Here is a 24917-nt window from a genome sequence, read left to right as displayed (position 1 = left end):
TTATACAAAAACAAATTACACTAAGAAAATACCTGACTCTGCATCGATTTCTGCTCTGACATACAAAGCCCTGAAATTTGCTGCCACTTAGCAAAGGAGCAGGAATATGATAGGCAGCCTCTGAGCAACCATATAGCCTAGTGTATAGGAATTGAGTAATAGCCCTTTATGTAATTCGTGAGCACTCTAGTGGCCCTCTCGGCCCTCTATGCTTCAGAAGCCACCAGAGCCCTGCCAGAGCAGCAGGGTGTGTATGTAGTTAGGCCAGGTCTGTTGTATATGTTTAATAAACATGGTTAATTGGACCCCACCAGGCCCATGTAGTTCCTTCATATTACAAAGCAAAAGACAAATTAATACAGTCTCTTTTTCATTTGGTTCATACGACGTTGGGCTTACAGGGCATATTTTACCCTCCTCTATTCCATGTTTTTTTCCCTCTTCTACCTTGGGGTGCCTCCCCATAACATGGTAGCCCTAGATTACACCTGTTTATTTGGGACAGGCGTGGGTGAGCTTTGTGGGTCTCTCCTTATTTTGCTCTTCATTTATATCTTTACCCTTATCTGGAAATCTTATATTGAGGGATTTGGTATTTGTCTTTGGGAGATGCTTTCACAGAGTTTTGAGCACGTTTTTTTACTTCCTCCTGCCTGGTACTTTAGGCCAAGACTTTCAAAAAGCCTACATAGACACTGCTGGTGTCAAAGCAGTCAGTGCACACCCAGCAATTTTGGAAATCCAGCCACTTCATTAGGTGCCTAGGTATGGTCATAGGAGCCTAGCCATAGGCATCCATTTTGAAAAGGTTGGTTCAGTAATAATTCTTCCTAGGTGAGTGTCAGGTTGCATGGAAGAAATTAGGGAGATATTTAAGTATTCTTCACACAGCTGCACATAGCTCAAAAGAAAGTGCCTCGGTTATCCACCCCAAACATCTCAGTTTTACTTCCTCTCCCTTCACAAGGAGGAAAATAATGTAATCGTGCCTGTCAATCACTAGCTACAGTCAAAATTACATTTAAAAAAAGTCTTGGCTACTTTAAAACACCGATCATAGCTGGTTTGATTTTTCTCACCTACATAATGTTGGACACAGGGCCGGCTCTGTCTTTTTTGCTGCCCCAAGCAAAAAAAAAAAAAAAAAAAAACTTGCAGAGTGGCCGGAGCCAGGGTGCAGGGGAACTCTAGCGGGGAAGAGAGCGGGGGGGAGAGAGAGAAGGGGGCAGCCAGGGCTTCAGTGGGGCGCTGTCAGCGGCCCCAATCGCCGAGCCGCCAACCGGGAGGGCTCCGAGCCGCGGTCGGCTGGGAGGGAAGGACGTGGGATGCCCTGCCGGGCTTGCTGCAGGGCGCTCCCTTCCTCTGCACCGCCGCCCCCTACAGGGCCGCTGGAGCGGAACAAAACAAAACAAAAGCAGCCGTGCTGCCCTAGGATTGGGCTGAATGCCACCTCATACAATCTGCCGCCCCAAGCACAAGCTTGCTCAGCTGGTGCCTGGAGCCGGCCCTGGTTGGACACCCTCAAAAATCCACCATAAGATATCCAAAGCCCAAGCATGCTCACCAAACCACATATGCATAGAGTTTGTATCTTGTGGAGAGTCTATAAAACAAAAGCAGAAGCATGATATCCTTTTTCTAAGCCACAAAGAGACTGAAAAGAGAAGTTTGATTCTGTTCTCTCACCAGTGTAAGGCACAAATAACTTCACTGACATCAAGAAAACAGAGTTTTTAGTAAAAATTAAAACAGGATTTATGCCAGAATTCAGCCTTCTTGTTGACAAGAAAGGGGACAAGAAAGTTACAGTTGCTTGCTGCTACTAGTGAGACTATACCTTACTAGGCATAAAAATACCTTGCTTCCGAGTACTTTAAATATATCTTTGGTGTTGCTGTTAAACTGTTTGGCAAAAAGGCCATGTGTGGTTGAAATATTTGTGTATGTCTATACTGCGAAGTTGCCGCCAAAACTTTTGTCTTTCATGGGTACACCTCAATCTCGATATAACGCTGTCCTCAGGAGCCAAAAAATCTTACCGCGTTATAGGTGAAACCGCATTATATCAAACTTGCTTTGATCCACTGGAGTGCGCAGCCCCGCGCCCCCAGAGCACTGCTTTACCGCGTTATATCCGAATTCGTGTTATATCGGGTTGCGTTATAGCGGGGTAGAGGTGTACTTTAAAAAGCCCACACTGCGAAAGATAAAAGTTTTGCTGATGCAAGTGGCAGCGTGAACGCGGATGCTGACAAAGCTAACGCCACTCGCAGGGCTGGAAGTATTTTGTCGGCAAAAGTGCCGACAAAGTACCGACAAAGAGCGTTTACACACGCTGACTTTTAGTGACAAGGCTGCATCAACACAGCCTTGTCACTAAAAGCTGCGTGGTGTAGACAAGCCCAAAAGGCTTTGTTCTTTGACCGATGCTCCCACAATATAACGGAAGTTGTGTTATTCATATCCAGTATCTTTCTGTTACTTCAGCTGAAGGGTTTGTTTAAGCACACTGCACTCAGGGCTGACTTTTACTTTGCGTTTTTTTTTTTTTTTTTGCATTGCAGTGAAGCTTGTCCAAGAGGACATACTTATTAGACAACTGCCTGTCTTAAGAAACTGGCCTGAAGTAGCCTTAAAACAGAGTGGGTCAAATTCACTCCTAAGGATGAATCCCTTTTCCAACACTAGGAATGTACCTGGAACACAGAGTAGGATTCTGAATGGAGGCCCTTAATGTTAAGCCACAGATTGTCCATGTTCATCGAAAACACATTTTACTGTGACTTGGTCTAAGCCAGGGGTGGACAAACTATGGCCCACGGGCGCTCCAGCTGGGGCACCGGGTGGGGGGCCAAACCATGTGGCGGAAGCAGTTGCATGGCCCCACTCTGGCACTAGCAGGGTCAGGGGCCACTCCACGCATAGAAGGGATATGCCATTGCTTCCAGGAGCCGCTCAAGGTAAGCGCCGCTCAGAGCATGCACCCCTGAGCCTCTCCCCATGCCCCAATCCTCTTTCCCAGCCCTGATCCCCCTCCCACCCTCTGAATCCCCCGGAGCACTCTCCTGCACCCCAAACCTCTCATCCCAGCTCCAACCCAGAGCTCACACCCCCAGCCAGAGCCTGCTCCCCTTCCCACACCCCAGCCCCTTGCCCCAGCCCTGATTCCCCTCCCGCCCTCCAAACCCCTTGGTCCCAGCCCAAAGCACCCTCCTACACCCCAAACACCTCATCCCCAGCCCCTAAGCAGAGCCCTCACCCCCTCCCTCACCCAACCTCAATTTTGTGAGCATTCATGGCCCACCATACAATTTCTATTCCCCGATGTGGCTCTCAGGCCAAAAAGTTTGCCGACCCCTGGTCTAAGTAGTATTTCTCAATGACCGGTCTGTTGACTGGCACCGCTCCCTGAGATCTCCCTGACACAGTTTAGGAAGGCAACAAGCCAGTCCCTGGTATCTAAAAGGTTGAGAAACACTGGTCTAGGGTAGCCTTAAACTTATTTATCTTCATGCAAATGAAAATGGAAAGATTGGTCTGGTTAGTCATATACAATCAATCACAATTAGCAACGAAGAACCGAATAATTGGGGAGGGGTATGTGTGAAAACACATAAAACATGTACAACACAGCCAACAGGCAATTCTTATTTTTCAGCTTTGTTTTTAAGTAGAAAGTTTTGAACAAAACGCAAAATATTTGTGAAAAATTCAATAATTGAAAGATTTTTTCAATAAAAAAATTCTCATTCAGCCATTTATGTCTAAGGGCTGGTCTACACTGGAGAGGGGGAAATCGATCTAAGATACGCAACTTCAGCTACGTGAATAGCGCAGCTGAAGTCGAAGTATCTTAGATCGATTTACCTGGGGTCCACATGGCGCGGGATCGACGGTCGCGGCTCCCCCGTCAACTTCGCTACCGCCGCTCGCTCCGGTGGAGTTCCGGAATCGACAGGGAGCGCGTTCGGGGATCGATATATCACGTCTTAACGAGACGCGATATATCGATCCCAGATAAATCGATCGCTACCTGCTGATACGGCGGGTACTCTGGCGTACCCTAAGATTACATATAGAGGGCTCTTTATGATGATACTTTGGGTGGAATTCACAAAGGTATTTAGGCATCAGCCACCTAAATGCCTTTAAAAAGAACAGGAGTACTTGTGGCACCTTAGAGACAAGTACTCCTGTTCTTTTTGCGGATACAGACTAACACGGCTGCTACTCTGAAACCTAAATACCTTTGTGAACCCCACTCATTTTCTCTATTTAAATCCACATCTAGAGAGCTGAGAAAGTTTGTGTTGAAAAATGACAAATGGTTAAGTTTTACTGAAAGTCCCAGCTCCCGAGGACAAGGGGCTCTCTGTTTTCATTTAAATTTTGTTTTAAAAGAAGTCAATTTCTTGCCCTTGTGATTGTGAAGAAAGCCTTGGAAATGTGGCCCAAATACGACTTCAAAAACAAGAAGGCAAATAACATACGGTGAGTGAGAAATTCTTCTGAAAAGTGGCTTGTACAATCTAAGGGCCAGCCAAGAGGGGGGCCTGTTGCGATAGGCACTGCACAAACAGAGCAGTAGATGGTCTCTGCCCTGAACAGCTTACACTCTAAATGGACAGGAAAAGCACAGGTGCGGGAAGGGGTTATAACGACACAAGCAGAGTGAACAATATGATGGCATACATTATACTTATGGCCCTACATTAGGATTTTCAGTTGTGCTTGACAATAGATGTCAGACAAAGCTTCCCTCGGGTCCTCTACTGCTGGGGGGCAGCTGTCCTAATGGTTTGGACAAGCTCAACTGAACTAACCGCTTGTTTTAATTAAGGCCCTGGTGTTGCAGTGAGCTTGCTGAGGTGAACTCCTGCACACATGTGGAGCCCAGATGAAATGTGTCAGCTCTGTGCAGAGGCAGGGGCCTTCCTGTGTGAAACCGATTGCAGGATCTGGCCTGTGTGTGACCCATTCTGCATTTTTTTTTTTTTAATGATCTTTATGACGGTAAGCAGAAGTTCGTGTTTGGATAGCGAATATTTCCAAAAGGTCCTCGACAAATGGATATAATACATTAAAATGACACGAGATAATGATAGATTTTGTTAATAGCACTAATAAGGAGCAGAGTGTGCATGCTTCTGCATATTGCAGATATTGTTCATCTCTCTGATTGAAAGGAGTCATGTATGTAAATGATAGGTGTAAGTTTTATTAGAATACTTGTAAGTTTTTCTGTGGACAACATAATTAATGATCTATGAGACCATGGGGTAACGAACTGTCATGCATTGCATCCCCTTCCTGTCAGTTCTTTCTCTGCTTCCACACTGGAATGCTGTTAGAAAGCTTCCATTGAGAAGCTGTGTACATGCACCGGTTTAGTTAGACAGGTACATACTCCTGTTTGGTTTGGTTTCAGAATGGCTTATTATAATGGAGCAGCAACTCTGCTACAGTTAAGGTTGAGACTCACTGTCTGACATACAACCTTTTTATTTCAGTTTAGTTTAAGCCTGTTTCTAACTGACATAATCGAAACAAAGTAAAGATTGGTTTAACCAAAATAAGTGTGTCTGCACAGCCTATGGTACCAGTTTAACTAAACCAGTTTGAAATCACTTCTTAAGTTAAACTGATGCAACTCTTTGTGTAGACAATCCCTCAAACCACTGTGGTTGGCTGGTGCAATAGAGAATAAAAAGGTACTAACGTTCAATAAAGGGGGTAACTACATTCATAAGTGATGCTATGTATTCATCACTTATCAGTGTAGTTACTCCCTATATATATATATAAAAAATAATTGACCAAACCAAAAGCTTTTCAGGTCTCGTATTATAAAATATACCCAGAAGGCTTTCATTTGCATATCTTATTTAATTATATAGTATCAGATTATGTTACCCTGAGTTTCCTCTAAGAGGAAACAGATACATGAGTAATTTGACCCACATAAATAGTCCCTTTGACTTTAACAGGACTCTTCATCAGAGTAATGTCACTCACCTTCATTAAGTGCTTGCAGGGTTGGTCCCTAAATCTGATGCATCCATTTTACGCTTGCCAAATTTGGTATGCCCAACTGACACTACGGCAGCAAGGCCATGAAGCCTGATTGGAGCCTCTAGATGCTAGCACAATACAAATAAATAACAATTATAACAACAACAAACAGAAGTGACTCCTGCTTGTGCATGTGTGTTCCAGGTCGCCATCTGCACCATTCCACAGAGGAGATGAGTTGTTACAGCCCCAGTGACAGAACCTTGGCTCTTTAGCTCAAGTTCTAGCAACTCATGCTTTTAGCTCTGGAAGTCTCCAGCATGTGGCCAAGATGGCAGCTGTCATGGAGACATACCGGGGGGGGGCATTTGAATCTGAGCATGGTGATTAAGGGGATGGGGAGGGAGAAACAAGAAATCTATCAAATGTGACAAAGTTCCTCCTCTCTCTTGGTGGGTCCTGCGCTTATTGGCGGATTTTCTTGCCGCAGAGATTCACCATGTGGGTTGGGGAACAGCCCAGAGACCTTCCCCTCTGGAAGAACCCACAGTCCAGGTCAATTGGGAGGTTTGGGGGGAACCCGGGCCTGCCCTCTACTCCGGGTTCCAGCCCAGGGCCTTGTGGACTGCAGCTGTCTATAGTGCCTCCTGTAACAGCTGCATGACAGCTACACCTCCCTGGGCTACTTCCCCATGGCCTCCTCCAAACACCTTCCTTATTCTCACCACAGGACCTTCCTCCTGGTGTCTGATAACACTTGTGCTCATCAGTCCTCCAGCAGCACACCCTCTCACTCTCAGCTCCTTGCGCCTCTTACTCCCAGCTCCTCACACTCGCACCACAAACTAAAGTGATCTCCTTTTTAAAACCCAGGTGTCCTGATTAGCTTGCCTTAATTGATTCTAGAAGCTTCTTTTTAATTGGCTCCAGGTGTCCTAATTAGCCTGCCTGCCTTAACTGGTTCTAGCAGGTTCCTGATTACTCTAGTACAGCCCTTGCTCTGGTCACTCAGGGAACAGAAAACTAGTCATCCAGTGACCAGTATATTTGCCCTCTACCAGACTCCTGTACCCCACTAGTCTGGGTCTGTCACATATCCCTCCCCCCTGCTCAATGCCAAGGGGTTGGGCAGCTTGGGACACCAGACAGTGCACACATGACAAGCCATCGGCGTTGCCATGATGGCTCCCTGCTCTGTGTTGCACACAGAACTGGAAAGGTTGGAGGGATAAGAACCATCTGGTCACCCTTGTGTTCTTCTCCTTGTTCCGCTGCATCCAGTGAAGAGGGGCATGGTCGGTTACGAGGACAAATCTGCGCCGAGCAGGTAGTAGAGCAATGTTTCCATGGCCCATTTTACAGCGAGGCATTCTCTCTCCACCACTGCATATTTTTGTTCCCTTGGAAGGAGTTTCTGACTGAGGTATAGAATTGGGTGTTCCTCCTCCCCGACCATCTGTGATAGAATGGCCCCCAACCCTACTTCCGACGCATCCGTCTGCAGGATAAACTCCTTGGTTAAATCAGGGGCTATCAGTACGGAGTTACTGCAGAGGGCAGTCCGTAGGTCTGTGAATGCTTCGTCTGCTGCGTCAGACCATCTCACCAGATCAGGTCCATGGGCTTTCACTAGGTCTGTCAGGGGCTTGCCCTTGTGGCAAAGTGGGGGATAAATCGTCGGTAATACCCCACCACACCTAGGAACGCCCAGACTTGTTTCTTGCGACTTGGTCAGGGCCAATTTTGGATGGCCTCTAACTTGTTCACTTGAGGTTTTACCAAACCTTTTCCCACAACGTATCCAAGATATTTGGCCTCTGTAAACCCTACAGCACACTTGGCAGGGTTTGCTGTAAGGCCAGCTCTCCTGAAGGTATCGAGGACTGCCTCCACCTTCTCCAGGTGGGTTTCCCAGTCTGGGGTATGAATGACCACATCATCCAAGTAGGCAGCAGCATAACTGTTATGCGGGCGTAATAGCTTGTCCATGAGGCGCTGGAAGGTAGCTGGGGCCCCATGTAGTCCAAAAGGGAGGACAGTATATTGAAAAAGACCCTCTGGTGTAGAGAACGCAGTCTTTTCCTTTGCGTCTTCCGCAAGGGGAATCTGCCAGTACCCCTTTGTCAAGTCTAGGGTAGTCAAGTACCGGGCATTACCAGACGGTCCACTAGCTCATCTATGCGAGGTATGGGGTATGCGTCGAACTGGGATACTTCGTTTAGTCGCCGGAAGTCGTTGCAAAATCTTGTGGTGCCATCAGGTTTGGGCACCAGCACGATTGGGCTGGACCACTGACTGTGGGATTCTTCGATGATCCCCAACTCCAGCATTATTTTTACTTCTGCTTTTATTTCCTCCCTTTTTGCCGCTGGCACCCGATAGGGCCTCATTGTTACTCTGGCCCCAGGGTTCGTGACTATGTGGTGATATGTCTCGGTTGTTCGACCCGGTTTTGTCAAGAACACATCTTGGTTCTGGAAGATCATCTCAGACACCTCATTCTTCTGGTCTGGTGTTAAATCGGGAGACACTCTCACCTGTTTGGAAGGCTTGTTTTCCTGGGTTAGGTCTTTTTGGACCGTTGTGCATGCCTCTTGTGCATGCCAGGGTTTCAGAAGGTTAACGTGATCAATCTGTTCTTGTTTTCTGCGTCCTGGCTGCCGCACCTTGTAGGTTACTTCCCCCACGGGTTCAACCACCTCATAGGGCCTCTGCCATTAGGCTAGAAGCTTGCTTTCTGCCGGGGGTACCAACACCATAACCCGATCCCCTGGTTGGAACTGTCGCACTTTTGCCTGGCGATTGTAATGGGTTCGCTGGGCCTCCTGTGCCTTCTCCAAATGTTCCCGTACAATAGGGGTAACCCGGGCTATCCGGTCTCGCATCTGCATTACATGCTTTATTATATTTCTCCCCTCATTGGGTTCCTCTTCCCAGATCTCTTTGGCGATATCTAGTATGCCACGGGAGTGACGCCCATATAATAACTCGAAGTGGGAAAACCCAGTTGAGGCCTGTGGTACCTCCTGGATAGCGAACATAAGGTAGGGTAGTAGGGTGTCCCAATCCTTCCCGTCCCAACTTACCACCTTCCTTATCATAGCCTTGAGGGTTCGGTTAAACCTTTCTACCAACCCATCAGTCTGTGGATGGTAGACCGAAGTTCTCAGGGTATGTATATGGAGCAGCGTACAGAGGTCCTTCATTAGCTTCGACATAAATGGGGTTCCTTGGTCAGTTAATATCTCCTTCGGGGTAGCCCCATTCAGGCAAAGATCCCCACCAGCTCTTTGGCTATAGTTTTAGAGGCCGTGTTCCGCAGGGGAATGGCTTCTGGGTAGCGAGTAGCATAGTCCAAAACAACAAGTATGTATTGGTGGCTCCGAGCCGTCTTCTCCAGTGGTCCCACTAGGTCCATGGCTATTCGCTCGAAGGGGACCTCTATGATGGGAAGAGATACTAAAGGTGCCCTCAAGTGGGGACGGGGACTGTGCAGCTGATACTCCGGGCAGTAGGCACAGTACCTCCGCACTTCTTCATGTACTCCGGGCCAGAAGAACCGTCATAGGACTCGTGCCAGGGTCTTCTCTACTCCCAAATGCCCCCCCAAAAGATGACTATGAGCCAGACCTAATACAGCGTTCTGGTGGTTTTTTTTAGGTACTAGGATCTGCTGTACCTTCTGCCCCTGTACTGGTGCAACCTGGTATAAGAGATCCTTCTTCATTATGAAGTAGGGTCCTGGTCCCTGGGCTTTTCCTTCCACGGGGACCCCATCTATTTCAGTCACCTCCTTCCTAATGTTGTCATATCTTGGGTCTTCTGCCTGGTCTCGTCCAAAATTTCCTCTCCCGGGGCTAATCTGCCCAAGATCTAGGGGCCCAGTCTCTGTTGCCTTTACTGGTTCAGAAGCATTAGGGTGGGGGTCAGACTCAGGTGCTTCTCCCTCCCGAGTGGCCTCCTTTTCAGCTGTGCAGGTCTGCCTACCTACAAGAGTGACCCTCTGGCTTTGGGTCAGTATTCGGGTTCCCAAGGCCTTAGCTGCCCTTCTTTCCCTTTTTGTCTTTCTACCCTGTCTGGGAGTGGAGAACAAATCTGGGGATATTTCAGAGAAGATTGGGGGTTGACAGTCTGCTGTGGATGCCTCATCAATTTTAGGGTCCTCATCTTTCTCCAATCCCCCTACTGGGAGTAAGTTTCCAAACCCTGAGAAGTCCCTCCCTATGAGCACTGGGTATGAGAGTTTAGGGACTACACCTGCTGCTACCTCAGTAGTGTTCCCTTGGATCTCGATTTTTACTGGGATGGTGGGGTAGTAACTAACTGTCCCATGGACACATGTTATCCCCATATGTTTAGCCTGCAGCAGCTGACTACGCTTCATGAGCTTCCCTGAGATAAGCGTGATAGCACTCCCCGAATCAACCAGTGCCATGGTCCCTACCCCATTTAGTTTCACTGGTCCGGTATACATATGTGGGGTTAGTGAGACCCCCACAAGGTGGATTAGGAAGCATGGATCTGCCCAGTTCCCCAGGGTACACTGCATAGGCTCCTCAGCATTGAGACACTGTGTAGCTATGTGTCCCCACTCCCCGCAGGCATAACATCTGTATGTAGCCCTAGTAGGGTGACCAGACGTCCCGATTTTGTCGGGACTGTCCCGATATTTGCTCGTTTGTCCCGCGTCCCGACCAATGTTTGGTCGGGACACTGGACAAACAAGCAATTTTTGCCCTCCGCTCTGGCTCGCACCCCCTCCCTCGCCCCAACTCCGCCCCCTCCTTCCCCCATTGGATAGCTCCCCAAATCCTCGGCCTGGCCCCACCCCCTCAACTGCCCCATTGGATCCCTCCCCAAATCCCCGCCTCTTTCCGAAGCACGCCGCATTCCTCCTCCCTCCCAGGCAAGCGCTGGAGGGAGGAGGCCCGGGGACAGCGGGATGAGTCCGGCCTTGCCCTGGCCCAATCGCAGGCAGGAGGGCGGGGGGTACCTGCAGGGGGGCAGCCCCGGGTCCAGCCTGGGGAACCGGCTCCCTACGCGCCCATGGGTGGGGGGGCAGCAGCTGTCCGCGTGGGGACTCTGGTTCCTCGGGGCTTCACCTCCGCCACGTGCGCTCCGGCCCCGGAGGGGTGTAGTTGGCGCTGGGTGCCAGGCAGATGCCTCTGCCTGACACGCGGCAAGGGAGAGGCGGAGTAGCAGCTGGAAGGGCCGGTCGGGCTGCACTCCCGGGCCCGCGGGGAGCTGAAGCCTGCCAGGGAAGGGGCTGGCACACGCTGGCGCGCCCGCGGCCAGCCCAGGACGGTCTCCGCGCAGGGACTTGGTGGGGGTGCTCCCCCTGTCCGTGCCCATCTCCGCGGCATCGGGCTCCGGGCGGGGGCCGTTGCATCCCGGGACCCGGGGGCCGCTGTTTACCGGCACCAGCCTAGGCGCTTCCCGCTTGTTCGTGCTTTTTTTTTTTCTCTCCCTACCGGCTTTTTTATTTTTTGGCTCCGCCCCCTTCCCCCCCCACCCCCCGTCTCCCGATATTTCGCCTCTCTGATCTGGTCACCCTAAGCGTTCCCCGGTCTCTTGGTTTGAGCAGTCTAACATCACAATCCTCTTCTCCCTCAGTGCTCTGACTCTTTGTGGCCTCTGATGGGCCTTCAGCCTCTCTCTTTTTCCACCTGGGCCCTCTTGGTGGCCCAGTCACCCGAACTTTAGGGCTTGGTGCTGCTAGTTTAACCCGGGGTGCCTCGTCCTTATCTGGTCGGGTCAGCTCCCTCGCTGTCCTTCGCCTCTCTATCAGGGCGACAACCTCGTCATAGGTGGAGGGTTCATTCTGGCTTACCGAGGCACGAAGGTCTGGTGTTAGTCCCCTCATGTATCGGTCGATGACCAGAACCGCTAGTATCTCTTCCGGACTCTGGGACTCTGTTTGCAACCACTTTCGTGTGAGATGGATGAGGTCATACAATTGGGACCGCGGGGTTTTGTCTCCATGATACCTCCAACCGTGATACTGCTGGCCCGCACTGCTGTCGTTACTCCAGATCTGGCCAGGATCTCTGCTTTCAGCTGGGGGTAGTCTACTGCAGCCTCTTCAGGCAGATCATGGTAGGCCTTCTGGGCCTCCCCACACAGGAATGGGGCAAGGATGCCAGACCACTGATCTCGAGGCCAAGCCTCCCATAGGGCTGTCCTCTCAAAGGCCAGAAGGTATGCCTCTACATCATCCTCCCGTGTCATTTGCTGCAGCCAATGGCTGGCCCGTATGAGCCGCATCCCATCATGGCCGCGATTCAGCTCTATAAGGGACTTTACCTGGTTTACCAGTTCCCGCAACATAGCTCGGTCTTGAGCAGCCTGGTCCATCAGCAGGCAATTAGTCTCTTGCTCCAGCCGCACTGCCTCCTGTTGGGTGGCTGCCTGGACACGGGTAGCCTCCTGCTGGACTGCCGTAGCTTGTATCAGTGCCCGCACTACGTCATCCATTGTGGTGGGAAAAATAAATAAATAAATAAACGCTCTCCCTTTTTTTTGGTTTGTTTTTTGTTGTTGTTTGTTTGTTTTTTGTTTTTTTAAATCACCCTCCTTCTTCCGCCGTGCTGTGCACCCCAAGATCCCATTCCTGACACCAGTGTGACAAAGTTCCTCCTCTATCTTGGTGGGTCGTGCGCTTATTTGCGGATTTTCTTGCCGCAGAGATTCACCATGTGGGTTGGGGAACAGCCCAGAGACCTTCCCCTCTGGAAGAACCCACAGTCCAGGTCAATTGGGAGGTTTGGGGGGAACCCGGGCCCGCCCTCTACACCGGGTTCCAGCCCAGGGCCTTGTGGACTGCAGCTGTCTATAGTGCCTCCTGTAACAGCTGCATGACAGCTACACCTCCCTGGGCTACTTCCCCATGGCCTCCTCCAAATGCCTTCCTTATTCTCACCACAGGACCTTCCTCCTGGTGTCTGATAACGCTTGTGCTCATCAGTCCTCCAGCAGCACACCCTCTCACTCTCAGTTCCTTGCGCCTCTTGCTCCCAGCTCCTCACACTCACACCACAAACTGAAGTGAGCTCCTTTTTAAAACCCAGGGGCCCTGATTAGCCTGCCTTAATTGATTCAAGCCGCTTCTTCTTAATTGGCTCCAGGTGTCCTAATTAGCCTGCCTGCCTTAACTGGTTCTAGCAGGTTCCTGATTACTCTAGTACAGCCCCTGCTCTGGTCACTCAGGGAACAGAAAACTACTCATCCAGTGACCATATTTGCCCTCTACCAGACTTCTGTATCCCACTGGTCTGGGTCTGTCACACAAAGTAAACTATAGTTTAGTCACAGGAAGAAAATATCTCCTATGCTTCTTCCCACATAAACGGAAATGGCTTAATTTTCTGTTGGGGAAAAGAGACACTGCAAAAGAAAAATGTTTCCCGAAGTTAATGGGTGAAATCCTGGTGTTATTAAAGTTAATAGCAAAATTCCCTGTTGACTCTAATGGGGGTCAGGATTTCACGCAACAAACCTATCCCTAGTCCTTTGATTACGGCTTCTTCACCAGGGATTCAAGTCTAGCTGATAACCTTGGAAAAGATTTAGTGCAGACTGGGCCTTAACTCCACTGGATCACAGTAACAACACTGTGTAACATTGATAAAGCTAAGTTCTGTTAAAGTATTGTTCAGCACTAGTTGATCAATAAAATACACTGGGACAGATTCTCTCCACTGGGCTATGTCCTCTGACGGTGCAAAAGGGATGGAAACTTGATAGATCTTCCCCAGTGATGATTCCTCCATTGTGAAGAGTCCACAGCTGGTGTAGAGATAGCCTAATCAGCTCCTCTATCAATTCCCATTGCCAGCTCTAGGATAGGGTTACCATACGTCCGGATTTCCCCGGACATGTCCTCCTTTTGTGTGCTAAAAATAGCGTCCGGGGAGAATTTGTAAAGCACTCACAATGTCCGGGATTAGCAGAGAGTGGCTGGGAGGGCTGCAGGGAAGTCCCGGGCTGGACTCAGGAGCAGCTGTAGAGGAGCCGGATCCGCCCTGCATTCTGAGCCAGCAGCTGCCTTGCAGCCCAGTCCGGCAACACTGTGCAGGGCCAGACCGGGTTTTGTTGTGCAGGGCCAGACCGGGTTTTGTTGTGCTGGGGAGCTCAGCCACGTGTCCGGCTCGGCTGCACAGAGCCCAACACTCTGTTCTGAGCAGCAGGGTAAGGAGGTCAGGGGGCAGGAAGGTTCTGGAGGTGGAGGTCAAGAAACGGGGGGGGCTTTTTGTGGGGAGTGGAGAAAGTTTTGGGCAGTCAGGGTACAGGTAGGGGGTAGGGTCCTGGGGGGCAGTTGGGGGGGGTCTTAGGAGGGGGCAGTTAGGGGACAAGGAGCGGGGGGGGGGGTAGGGGGCTGGGAGTTCTGGGGGGGAGCTGTCAGGGGGCAGGAGTGGAGAGAGGGATCGGAGCAGTCAGGGGACAGGGAGCAGAGGGGTTTAGATGGGTTGGGAGTTCTGGGGGGGGGGCTGTCAGGGGGCAGGAGTGCGGAGAGGGATCGGAGCAGTCAGGGAACAGGGAGCAGAGGGGTTTAGATGGGTTGGGAGTTCTGGGGGGGGGCTGTCAGTGGGTGGGGAGTGGTTGGATGGGGCGTGGGAGTCCCAGGGGTCTGTCTGGGGGTGGGGGTGTGGATAAAGGTTGGGGCAGTCAGGGGACAAGAGGCAGGGAGGCTTAGATAGTCCTGGGGGGCAGTTAGGGGCAGGGGTCCCAGGAGGGGGTAGTCAGGGGACAAGGAACGGGGGGAGGGTTGGGAGGTCAGGGGGGGGCGGGAAGTGGGAGGGGCAGGGGCGGGGCTAGGGCGGGGCTCCTCCCGTCCTCTTTTTTGCTCGCTGAAATATGGTAACCCTACTCTAGGAGAGCCTGTCTGAAGCACACACGACACCAACAATTCCCAGGTGGCAGATAGTCTCTGGAGAACTATTATCAGGTGGCATAGTTTAGAGCAATTTGAAGCTTTTCTAAGCTTTGCTGGGACTGGCACAGAAACCGCAAAAGAATCAGGGAGCTGTAACCAGCTCTCTGACAGTTCTCTACTTTCTGCTGCATGGAGCAGTGCTTGGTGCAGCATCAAATTTAGGGTGTATATATATATATATATATATGTGTGTGTGTGTGTGTGTAATCTCACACTAGTAGGCGGTCCTGTTATTTTTATATTATGCATAGATATAGCTTAAGCCTTAAATTTAAACAATGACATGTTTGGACAAGCTGTCAAAACTCATATTTCTGCGTGTCAGTGGATATAAAGTAACATACCCAGTGTTATGTAAGCACAGATAGTTTACTTACTTGGTATGAGGAAAAAGCCTTTATTAAACATCTGCATAAACACATTTACCTCTGTAAAACAAACCTTAGAACTATGAAGACAACATGCTTTTTCCTTCTTTAATATTAGCAGATACTAGACTTATATAGAACACACACAGAAAAAATACTTCCGACTAGACTTTTTTCCCCCCGGTACACTGCTGCGGCTCAGAGTGCTTTACAAAAAAATTCAATACTTCACACAATACTTTAAAGACTTCTCATGCACATAACTGTCATATAGGCAACAATAAAGCTAGTCCCCTCAGGAACAAAAATGGCAACCACCATAATTCATCAATGCTGTAACTCTTCTGTGGTCATGTAAGGAAAGGGGGGAGCCAAAAAGCACTGGTTTTGCAATGTGGTTAAAAGGTTAACAAATGTTATTGCTTCAGTTTTTGATGTTGATTTATTTTCTCAGTCAAAATGGAAGTGTTCACATCCATAATTCAGCTGCAGAAGCATATAGTTCTTGATTTAGCAGGAGGAAGTTAAGCAATTATAAAAGTAAAATCTTAAAAATAGGACGGCATCCTAAATTTGATGTTCCTCTTTTCATTCCTAGCTGAAGCTTTCCTGATTCCAAAACACACACACCGTTTCTCCAATAGGGTGGAAAATGCATTTTTTTAAAAGACGGACAGATTGGCTTTTGCCTTGAAATATGACGAGCAGATTTGAGTTCTCTGACCACCTTATATGTTCCAACTCCAGTACAGTTTAATTTAGCACCCTATTTTTCAATTTCCTAATACGTACACTATAAGTTATCCTGGTAACAACTTTTGGGACCTTCTCAGCCACTTATATCAACATAGCCCTTAAAATGAATCTTTACACAACTTGAGTTCATTTTGGATTGTTACTTTGCAGTATTACGTGCTAAACTACTGCCTTTAATCAAGTGATTGTAAATCAAACACACAAACCTTTCAACAAGATCCCAGTTTTGATAATTAGTGACATATATACTTTGGAATGCAGTTGATTGTATAACTAATTTAGCAAATACTTAGTTAACGGCAAGGAGGATATTTTGTACCTATGCTGTAAAACACTAGACTTGATTACATTGCTTGATCACTTCTGGGCCCAAGATGAGTGCCCAAGTTGCCTGTGTGCCAAGTTTTTGAGAAAGTAAAATGGGGGAAAAGACTATTTTATGTGCAACAGCGTATTGTAACTTAATGAATGTCTTATTGTCCAAGAGACTTTAGGTAGTAACTTAAGGGTGACCTGCCAGAGAGAACAAAAAGGAGGTTGTGTCTTTTTCAAAACAAAACAAAACAACAAGAAAAATATCAGGTGTCTCATCTGGTCTTCCTAAAATTTGCTAGAGGACTTCTTGTTGGTTTCAGATGAAGACTGAGTTCTCTCTGCCCTTAATTGAAAGCACATAGGGTGCTGAATTTTTAATGATTGAAACATACGTAAATAAGATGCAATTACTCAGAAATACAGATTGCTAAAGTTCACAGTTTAGGTGGGTGTCAAGTTGTTACTGTTTGGCTTATTAATTGTGCACACAACTCTCATCTATGCTAAAACATCCTATGACTGTTACTCCATCCTCTAGTCTGCACCCACCCCCAACCAACCCACTCATTTGTTTCACTCCCCACATTTACATCTTGTCTTTGGTTTGTAAGCTGAGGGACTGGCATTTACTCAGCTGTCCTTAGAATGCTCCAGGAAATCAGAGTGGGAAAGATCTGAATTTCTAATGTAAGAAAAACTTGCGGGGGAAAAGGGGGAAACTTCCCCACAATTTATTTTTCTTTGCAAATCAATTTTAATACAGATTATCTCCTATTCCTTGAGAACTAGAATGGTCTGATTGATGCGTGTCTTGTGCTCCTATTGTGACGGTGGCAAACACAGGTAAACCAACCAGATAAAAGTTAAGTAAAGAAAGATTCTAAGAAGAAGACCCCACCTGATTGTTGTGAAGGTACAAAGCTGAGAGACAAGGTGGGCAAGGTGATTGCTAGCTTGTCTTGCTCAACAACAGAAGGTTGTTGGGTCTATTATAGGAGTGGATGGGTGAGGTTCTGTGGCCTGAAATGCGCAGGAAGTCAGAATAGATTATCACAATGATCCCGTCTGACCTTAAAGTCTATGTGTCCGATAAAAGATATTACTTCGCCCACCTTGTCTCTCTAATACCCTGGGACCAACATGGCTACAACCGCTCTGCATACACAGTACAAAGCTAACATTTTAAAATCTAATATTGTTAAAGTTGTCTTTGTGTGGCCCTGAATTGCACCATTTATCATCTCACAATACCACAGCAAGTGGTAATGTGCATTAAGGTCCTGATTCTTCGAAGACTTCAGCACCTGCTTAACTTTGTGCACTGTGAGTAATCCAATTGAAGTTCATGAGACCACTCAGAGAGTTAGTCACAATGTGCAGGATCGAGTCTTACCTTGTAAAACTCTATGCACATTTTTACAGTCCTTTGGGAGCCTTTAACAGGTTTTTTACAAAATGTATTTTTATCACACTTATGTGTGGGTAGTCCCCATTGTAAGAGATTCTATTACTTCCGAGAATGGGAATGCCTGTTCATACCAATACCACCTTACCTCCTGGTAAAGCAAAACTTCAAGGATGCCCAAACTGCGTATGGATTTAAAGCTTCAGAATTATCTGCCATCTCTTTTTCTTCTCTTGTTTTGTTCACTGAGTTTGACACAGACAACAGGAAATTTCTTTAAAAAAAATTCTCTCTCAAAAACCACACACACCCGAAACTTGTGGGAATAAAAGTTTCAGCTTCTCAGCAGCTGTGTAGCAGTGCGGTCCCATGGAGGTCAATGGAGCAGGGCTGATTTACACAACCTGAGGATCTGGCCCAAAGACATTATACAATTTTCTTCACCCTGCTAACTATTTGTATGTTTACACAGAAGTTGGAGGTGTGTAGACATTCCTGAGCCAGCTCACTTAAAATAGCAGTACCGCCACATGTGAAGGGCTAGCCACCCAAGTATACACCCCAGGTCTCATCTGCTGTATAGACATATCTTGGGTGTTTGTATTAAACTTTAACAGAAAGACTATTCTTCAGTCCTTTTAGCAACCAAATAACTTTTTCAGTTGGATATAATGGCCTGGCATAGATATGAAGAAAAATAAAGTCAATGAATTTGAAAAGTGAACAGGTCACTGCCAGCCTGTCTCCAAACCTGTGACACCTAGATGAATATGCTGGCTAGATGAATATTCCTAAGGAGAATGAAGAACTAACTCATTCAGTTATGAACCACAGATGGAGTTCATCTAATCGCTCCTGCAGCCTGGCTTTCTCTTTGTTTCCCTTTTCTCTTTAACCTTCACTCGTCTTTGTTCCAAAATGAATTGTAACCAGAGCGGACCTGGCAATTAACAAATGTGGCTCAAAATGCTGCTAAAGTTAGACTTTAGGATTCGGATTTATAACTTACCCTCTTAATAGTTCACATCCAAATTCAGATTCAGCATTAACGTTATTGTCCAAGCACAAAGTCACGGCAAGAAAACGCCTCTATACCACATTTCCACCATATTCATTCCCTGTTGTTCTCTATCATGAATTTTCAGTCACTAGAGCTTTCTTGTCTAAATTGCACTGGCTTACTAATGAACTTGACACACCAGCCAAGTAAAGTACAGCCTGTTCAAGCCGGGAGTCAATTACCCCATTAGACGTATTAGTGACTGCAAACTTACCTTGTCTTGCAGCTGGGTGTTATTTTCAGCTCATCCGTGGTTTAATGACCTTTTTATCATGCATTTTGTGGTCGCCTGCCTTTAGAACCTTCTGAGATCTACAATATAGCAGAACCTGCAATAGAGGAGCTGGAATTCCTGACATTGTCCTAAGAATAAGCGGTAGGGAGCAGAGCTCCTGCCGACGAGCCGTATGCTGCTAGCGCATGACTGTATTCAGTAAGAATGAGCCCTTGCCTTGGTGCAAAGTTGAATCCTGAATATGTAACTTCCTGATTTAGACCTCCTGTTGCTTTCATCTTTACAGTACCAGCGTTTTCAAAGGCAGCTAAATCATAATAGAAACTCAATATTTTAGATATGATTGTACAAATGGTTTCATCCCAAAGATTTAATTTCAAGCTGCATTGCTCATCTGTTCCATGCAACCCAGATCACAATATTACTCATTTACCCTGAAGAATTTTAAATGAGGACTTCAACCATCCGGGAGACTTTTGCATGTCACTTCTGAATTTGGGTGAATATTTATTCACTTTGCAAATCCTCCCTGTCCCTGAATGTGGATTTCACAGGGTAGATTTGGCCAAGAAGGAATTACAGTTCTGCACTTCAGAAATATGTGCTGAATGTTCAACCCATAGTTAACCCATATCTGAATCTCATGTTTGGCATCTATGTGTTTGTTTTGTAAGAGACCAAATTAAGTTTCATAAGTATTCTCCTGACAACTGAATGCTGACTGTGTAAAGTACACACTGAGTTCACAGAATATACTCTTTCTTTATTGAAGGAGGCAGGAATATATTCTTGCTGAACAACAGTGGGGTAGCAGGAAAGTTTAAATGACAACATTTGAGTCTCACCATTCCTAGAGCTATGCATAGTAAGCGAAAGGACTGTAAGTTTAACACACAGGGGTGACTAAAAATGAATTATGTGATGTCCGCCCACAGAATACTGCTATATAACATACACCACTGAGAAGGCTGGCTTGAGGAAAATGGCACTGTGTCCCTTTAAATGGGAAACTTCCCTCAAAAGAAGTTTTGCCTTTGGTTTCAATGGGAGCAGATTCAGGCCCTGTCATCTGAAATAAATGAGAGCAGGATTTCATCTGTCACATCTAGCAACAACCTTTGTTGTAGTATAAGGGGGAAAACTCTCCAATGGTGTCCCAAATCCCGATAGCCCCCAACTGCTAATGTTTGCACTTGCACATGTAGCCAGCCATCTGTTTAGCAGTTCCACATCCTAAGGAAGTCACTGAGTACCAAATGGCCTTTGCTGCAGCCAGCATCAATATGGGTCAGGGGAACATGGTACAATGGTGCACCCATTTCTGATGAAACTGTACCCTCTTGGACCAGTGGTTTTCAAACTTTTTTCTGGCGATCCAGTTAAAGAAAATTGTTGATGCCCGCGACCCAACGGAGCTGGGGATAAGGGTTTGGGGCATGGGCAGAGGGTTGGGGTGCGGGAGGGGGTCAGGGCTCTGGGCTGGGACTGGAGATGAGGGGTTTGGGGTGCAGGAAAGGGTTCCGGGTTTGGGGGGGTGCTCATGGCTGGGGCAGGGGATTGGGGCGCTGGGTTGGGACACAGGCTTACCTCAGACAGCTCTTGGTCAGTGGCTCAGCCAGGGTGCAGAGGCAGGCTTCCTGCCTGTCCTTGCACTGCGGGCCGCACTGCGCCCTGATAGCGGCTAGCAGCAGGTCTGGCTCCTAGGCGGAGGTGAGCAAGTGGCTCCGCGTGGCTCTCATCCCCTGGCACGGCCCCCTCTAGCTCCCATTGACCAGTGCTTGGGGCAGGGGCAGTGCACAGAGCTCAATATCCCCCCACCTAGGAGCCAGACCTGCTGGCCACTTCCAGGGCGCAGCGCAGTGTCAGAACAGGTAGGGACTAGCCTGCCTTAGCCAGGTAGCACCGCCGACAGGACTTTTAATGACTCGGTTGGTGGTGCTGACCAGAGCCACCGTGACCCAGTGCCTTACATTCCACAACCCAGTACTGGGTCATGACCTGCAATTTGAAAACCACCGTGTTAGACCCAATGTAGGAGAGGAGTGAATCCAATGTAAAACAAGGTTTGAAATTTGGTAGAAACTCACTGATTTCCATTCATCTAGAATCAGAGTTTCAAGCCAGAAGGGACCACCATATCTTCTAGACTGACCTCCTGTGCATCACAGGCCTCTAAATTCTACCCTGTTACCAGTTTTGAGCCCAATAACCTGGATTAAACAAAAGTATTACAGACCCCAAGACAGTAAACTATTGTGTGCCCCAGGCAGAGAAAAGGAGTGACTGAGGTGCGCCAGTGCCCGAGGCACCTGCAATGGCAGGGAATTGATTCGGTGAGATATACTCAGATGATCCTAGCAAACCATATGCACTCCATAAGGTTAAAAAGAAACAAGCACTCCAAATTTCCTGCCAATCTGACCTGGGTAAAAATTCCTTCCTGATCCTGGAAACACTGATCAATTCAACCCTGAGCATGTGAGCAAAACCCACCAGCCAAGCACCTGAGAAAGAGAATTCTTTGTACTGCATCAGAGTACTGGCCCACCAGTGCAGTGTCCCATCTCCAGCTGTTTCCATCTCTAATGCTTCAAAGGAAGGGCAAAAAAAATTAATCCTGAATACAACAAGAGGAAAAAGAATTCCTTCCTGACCCCTACAGGTGACTGGTGGAAGCCCTGAAGCATGAGATTTAGGAACAGAAGACATAGGACCAAAAGAGAATCCCTGGGCCACTGAACCCAACCTCACCCCCATCACAGTTTCTATTTCATAAATTTATCAAGCTCTATCTTGAAACTAATTAGGCTGTTTGCTGCAACAAATCCTACCGGGAGGCTCTTCAAGAATTTTTCAAACCAAATAATACTTCAGGGACACCACTTACCTCAGCTCTTCTCTGTGGAGGAGATGGCATAGTTGAGTCCAAAAAGTTTTAAGCTACAATTATAAATATCACTCAGGGACCGCTTTCATTACATACCAAGCAAATAACTTATTAGATCCCCACTTTCTTTTTAATCTCATGCAAACTCTGCAGTAAGTGAACTGACCTCTACGCCTTTTGTGGCAGCAAGACCAATACACAAGGAATCATCTCGCCACCCAACTTTTCCAAAATTCCAGCATGAAGGCCAAACAGGAGATAGTCGGGATCAAGTCAAAACTCTTCCATCATATTGGGGTGCTGCTTTTGACTTGGAGCCCTGCAAGTTATAAGGCTGTTTTCAGGGGAAAGATGTTGTGGAAAAACAAAAACTTCAGAGGGGCTGAATGTTCACAAGTCTAAGCTTGTTCTTGTCACTGTCCTTCCAGCAGGTAAAAATAAGAATGAGACAAACTACGTCTGTGTCATCTTTCTAAGTGAAAGGTTCTTGTTCAGTTTTTGGCACAATAAAAAAGTGACGTTGATTTCCAAGCAAAGCAAATGACCTTTATATGGGGAGTGACACTGTCTTAGCAGAATGCACACATCCCAGCCACAGAATAACCAATTTCCAGAGAGCTCACTGTCTGAAATAGTTCACTACAGGTAAAGCTTAGAAAATTAGCTACAAGTCTTTTGACACTTCTAGCCACAAAAAGTACTGAAAACCACACCTAAAATAGAGTTGCATAATACTGTCTTTTCTAGTTTTCTCCAAATATTGAACCCCTTCAGGAGTTTAGGCCAGAGGCTTCCCCAGGAACTTCTTGTAGAAGGATTGAAAGGAACCATTTTTCTCTTCCTTTCCCCTCTCCACAGGGGAAAGGCTTTGTAAGAACCGAGCGCTACTGGCTTCGGTCAGCTCTTCCCCTCCCGGGCTCCAGGGGTGCAGGGTCCAGAGGCATGGGGGCTGCCCGAAGCCGGTAGCGCTCGGGCAGCTCGGCGCTTACAGAGCCCAGGAGTTCAGGGAGCACTGCAGCCGCCGGAGCCCGGGAGGGGAAGTGCCCGGCCGGGGTCGCAGGGTCTGGAGGCATGGGGGCTGCCCGAAGCCCGAGCGCTACCAGCTTCACGGTTTGCCGGGCAGCCTCCAGACCCTGTGCCCCCGGCTGAGTGCTTCCCCTCCCGGGATCCAGCTGCGCTAGGGAAGCGCCGGCTGGGGGCGCAGGGTCTGGGGGCTGCCCGGCAAACCATGAAGCCAGTAGCACTTGGGCAGCCCTTTTCGTGTGGCTGGGAGGGAGGAGGAGGAATGCGGGGCGCTCAGGGGAGGGGGCGGAGTTAGGGGGGGACTTTGGGGAAGGGGTGGGAAAGGGGCGGAGTTGGGGTGGGGCCAGGGGTGGGAAAGGGGCGGGGCCAGGGCCCCATGGAGTGTCCTCTTTTTTTATTTTTTAAATATGGTAACCGTATTCAGGGCCCTCATATCAAAAACATCTATTCCTCATGATACGTGGCACCTGTGCTTCTCCAGGGATTCCATGACTTCCTCATTAGTCTCTAGGGTGGTCACATTATTTGTTAAAGTTCTTTGGCTAATTTCCAATCCACATGCTAGTGCTCAGATATAAATCAATTTCAATTAATTATTGCTTCCCTTCCAATCTGGATTTCTTGAGACACTCAATCTGGTAGGGGGAGATTTTCAAAGGCACAAATGACAGTTAGGTGACTAACTCCAAGTGAAAATCAGCCCTTTGAAAATCTCCTCTTTAGACTGTAAGATCCAGGGGGGCAGGAGCTGTTATTCACTGTCTATTTGTACAGTGCTTAGCATAATGGTGACCTGATCTAGGTGGCCTCCAAAGGATCCAGCAACAAAAATGTTAAAGTAATAACTGCAGGGAATACCTTGCTAAAGCCAAATGAATCACAACCCTTCCATTTGCAGAACGAGAAAGACTGAAATTTTTTAACAGATAGACTTGACATTTAAGTACTCAAATGTGGTTTGTTCATGGAGCTGCTAGGAAGCAACCTCCCACTTACCAATCCACCCCCTCCCCATGTGCTATCAATCCTTAACTACAAAAGGGGAAGATTATATGAGATAAAAGGGTCACACCGGAGTATTGACCTCAGTTAGTTTTCACACACAATACAAAGTCCTTGATTTTCTGTGTTTGCGTGTGTTCTAACTAGGGACAGAAGGAGGGTGAATTTGTGGATTCTGACCATGTCAAAAGCCTTCATTACACCCCACAGGAGCACCATCCCCGTCCCCAATAGCAAGAAAACTTAAATCAGAAACTATTTGTTTGCAATAAATAGAGCTCTTACCAGGTGTCTTCTCTTCTACAGCATGCAGTTCTGTTCACACCAAGCCCACTGCATGTTTCTCAGCAGAGCACTTCAGCAAGAGCGAGGAATGGTGCCATCCCACATAGCACACTGTGTGCAAACCACAGTTCAGTTGTGAAGTCCTGTATCTCTAGTTTCAGAGTAGCAGCCGTGTTAGTCTGTATCCGCAAATTCCTGTATCTCTAGTACATGATAATATAGAGGGTCAGAAAACTTCAAAGGGGAGACACTGCTCACCAGTAAAGCGCCTCTGATGTTTTCAAGTGGAACATTATTCTGGCAGAAAAAATAGTGTCTCAAAAATCTACACAATACCATGGGACCCTTTTGATTCTGATGAAACTTCATTGAAAAAAAATTGAAATGAAACATTTTGGTAAGTTCAAAACATGCCATTTTGACCTTTTGGGGGATGGAATGTTTCAATTTTTCATCAGTTACAATACCAAACCAAGAACAATATCAATTACAAATGCCCAGTTAAAATACCAGTTACCAGCAATGAGCAAACCAAGTATCGCTTACAGAATCTATTACCCATTCACATTTAGAATACAAATTACAATACCAAGCACTATTTTATATTATAGTATTGAATAACTGAAAAATGATTACA

At 47.5% G+C, this 24917-nt stretch overlaps 1 protein-coding gene across 4 annotated transcripts in view; it reads right to left on the bottom strand.

The window, feature by feature from the left end:
* LOC101949791 (tyrosine-protein phosphatase non-receptor type substrate 1-like) overlaps positions 1–24676 on the bottom strand; it is a 32319-nt gene extending 7643 nt beyond the window's left edge. The window contains exons 1-2 of one of the 4 annotated variants that reach the window (XM_042853519.2): positions 24281–24675; positions 22137–22289 (exon numbers count right to left, since the gene is read on the bottom strand). The gene's annotated coding sequence lies outside the window, so the exon portion shown is untranslated. Of the gene's footprint in view, positions 1–19062; positions 20015–22136; positions 22290–24280 lie in introns of those variants that run through there. The other 3 variants (XM_065588243.1, XM_065588246.1, XM_008164749.4) reach the window with 3 other exon arrangements.
* Between the last annotated feature and the right edge of the window lie 241 nt (positions 24677–24917).

The sequence above is a fragment of the Chrysemys picta genome, chromosome 1 (genome assembly GCF_011386835.1).
Source record: "Chrysemys picta bellii isolate R12L10 chromosome 1, ASM1138683v2, whole genome shotgun sequence".
NCBI classification, from domain to species: domain Eukaryota; kingdom Metazoa; phylum Chordata; order Testudines; family Emydidae; genus Chrysemys; species Chrysemys picta.
This window is presented reverse-complemented; position numbering and strand designations above follow the sequence as displayed.